Here is a 2,878-nt window from a genome sequence, read left to right on the forward strand (position 1 = left end):
ACGGACTCTATCTAGGTACATCTTTTAAGACAAGTTATTTTTTTATCAGTGTCGGCAAAACCGACTCTACTTGTTATGTTATCTTTGAAGAATGTTTAATTAATTTATTTAGAGTCGGTGAGACCGATTCTATCTAGTAGCATTATTTTTTAATTACTATTTATTTACTTAGAGTCCGCTTAGCCGACTCTATTCTTATAACATATACATTTTCCATTGATTTATCTATAATATATATATATATATATATATATATATATATATATATATATATATATATATATATTTTTTTAAGGTTTAAGTATTTTATTTATTAATTAGAGTCCGCTTGGCGGACTCTATGGAATTTTCTATTTCGGACCAAAAATTACGCAACAGCTTATTTCCCTCTTTCCTTTTCCCTCATCATTTTTCACTCTCCCTCCATTTCATTTCACAAAACCAAAACCCTAATTCCATGGAGTTTTGGTTCTTCAATCCCTAATTCGTGAATCCCTTTTTTCCCTATTTCGTGAACCGATTCGTGAATCCCTAATCCGTGAATCCATTGAAGAATCCCTAATTCCCTAATTCAAAATCCCTCGTTAAAGGGTTTCTGAATCATCAAAGGTAATGCATATTCATCTCAAGTGATTTCCATGGAGTTTTGGTTTAATGAGTATGAGATAGTCATATGTTTTATGTTTTCTGAATGTAGGTTTTCCAGAACTATCGGCTTTGTGGATGCTGGAAACAACTTTTCTTTGCAAGTTTAGTATTGTTTCCAAATATGTTTAAAGTCTCCTTTAAGTCTGAAACTACAAAAATCAAATTATTTGCTAATTGGTTTTCTGAATGTAGGTTTTCAAGAATGCTCATCTTACTTAGTGGAGGCAGTAAGCAGTTGTTGAATGCAAGTTAATTTGGAACCGAAGCACTATATCATCCGGGATTTTGCAAAGACAACTCTTTCTCAAGGTGAGTCATCCCTATGTTAATTTGGAACCAGACTGAACAGTTAGTGTTTGCAATAGTTAGTGTTTGCATCAGTTAGTATTTCTCAAGGTTGGGGTTATAACTTATTTTGAAGGAAATGTTTTTTCTGGACTCAAATTTATTAACTGTTTGCATCAGTAGTGAAAGCTGTGTTTGTGAAAGCTGTATAGTTTCTATGATACTCCTGTTATGAACATATGTGTGGTGTTAAATGTGATTTTGATTGCTCTGCTATATAGTTTCTACCTGTGTTTGTGAAAGCTGTATAGTTTCTACTTGTATCTTATAAGCATCACTTATTTTAAACTAAACGGCAACTGTATGTTCTATCAAGATTATAAAAATGTGTTGCATCCGACTGGTTAAGTTTCAAATAGTTTTACATCAGATCCGTTAATTTTCTTGCTAATTTAACTTAGCCATTTTACCTGAATAGCGATGAGTAGGATTAGGAGAAAGGAGCAATAGTGAAAAGAAATCAAAACTGCAGGAAAGTAAAGCATATTTCAATTCACTACATCATTCTTGAACTTCCATTAGAATGTCTTGTTTCCTACCGCTAAGATTCTATTCCTAGGCATATTAAACAGCATTAGGAAGTTACCTGGTTAACTTCTCTATAACAGCAACTATTGCACCAAACAAATTGAACTCTAAATCTGATACAGTTGCAACTGCTACACCAGCTGACACAGCAGCCAAAGCTAAAACCTGCATCATTGCATTCCAATGCATGATTAGTACATAAACAATAAAGGGTTGGATGGAGTAGTTCTTTTTTTAGATACATGAAATGTTTTATAAAAGAGAGAGAATAAAAAACGCCGAAAAGCTTAGTTATGACCTTTTTCGAAGAAATGGTTTTCTTAAAAAATATGAACTCTGCCAAAACAATTGTTGGAGTAACAGCAATCTTGGCCATTTGGTAGAAACCAACACTGCATCATAAGAGATATTTCATAATGATGATAAGTTACACGCAACATAAATGGTTCTGATTTCTGACCAATTTGTTATCCATGATGATACCAACAGCAACCATGAAGTTGAACGATAACGCGACCACTAGTCCGCAATATCTTTGTTGCTGTCGCTTGGCTCCTTCTGATGTTCGAAGCTCATTGTAGAGAGAAGATCTTAGTTCTTCCAGTGTTTTACCTGATCATTTTTAACCATCATAAGAACACTGCATCATGTGATTCAGTTATGACAGAACATAAAATAAACACAAAAATGTAATGTTACAAACTTACGATTTAGACTGTCAAAATTTGAAAAAACAGAAACTAGATTTCAAAAGCCAATCACAGGAAAATGAAGAACACATGAATGTAGGAAAAACACCGTTTGATATAAATCATGCAAATAAAATAAAACTCAATAACAATGACATATGAGTTAAGAAATTAAGGAAAAAAACCTATCTTTCTCCTGCATCACTTGTTTGTTGTATGATAGAAAATTGTTTTACGGAGAAGTTTAGGTAACATCATCGTTATCCATGAAATATTGTTATAGGAAACAGTCAAAAATAGACACGTGTAATAACCACCTTCATTTAATATGGAAGTTATCATCATGGCTACATCATTCTTGAAATTAGGCATATTAAAAAGAATTATGGGACATGAAAATTATCAACATAAGTTAGCCATTGAAGATGATAAATTTGAATGAATTTACCTGACTTGATTTTCTCCTAATACCCATTAGGAAGTTATCTGGTTTAATGTCTCTATGTAAAAATCCCTTGGAATGCATGTATTCTATTCTCTCCTAATACCCATTAGGAAGTTATCTGATTTTCTCCTAATACCCATTAGGAAGTTATCAGCCATTCATTTTTGTCTAATATATGTTTTAATTTTCAGTGGTTGACAAGTTAATTGTTTGCCTTATAGAA

General features: G+C 32.4%; 1 long non-coding RNA gene across 1 annotated transcript; it reads left to right on the forward strand.

Annotated features, from left to right (window-relative positions):
* Window positions 1–481: 481 nt before the first annotated feature.
* Window positions 482–1,789, forward strand: LOC127118791 (uncharacterized). The gene is made up of 4 exons (XR_007802349.1): window positions 482–609; window positions 698–749; window positions 841–957; window positions 1,644–1,789. It is a non-coding gene; the product is annotated as an uncharacterized LOC127118791 (long non-coding RNA).
* Window positions 1,790–2,878: the final 1,089 nt, after the last annotated feature.

Source organism: Lathyrus oleraceus, chromosome 2 (genome assembly GCF_024323335.1).
Source record: "Lathyrus oleraceus cultivar Zhongwan6 chromosome 2, CAAS_Psat_ZW6_1.0, whole genome shotgun sequence".
Lineage (NCBI taxonomy): Eukaryota > Viridiplantae > Streptophyta > Magnoliopsida > Fabales > Fabaceae > Lathyrus > Lathyrus oleraceus.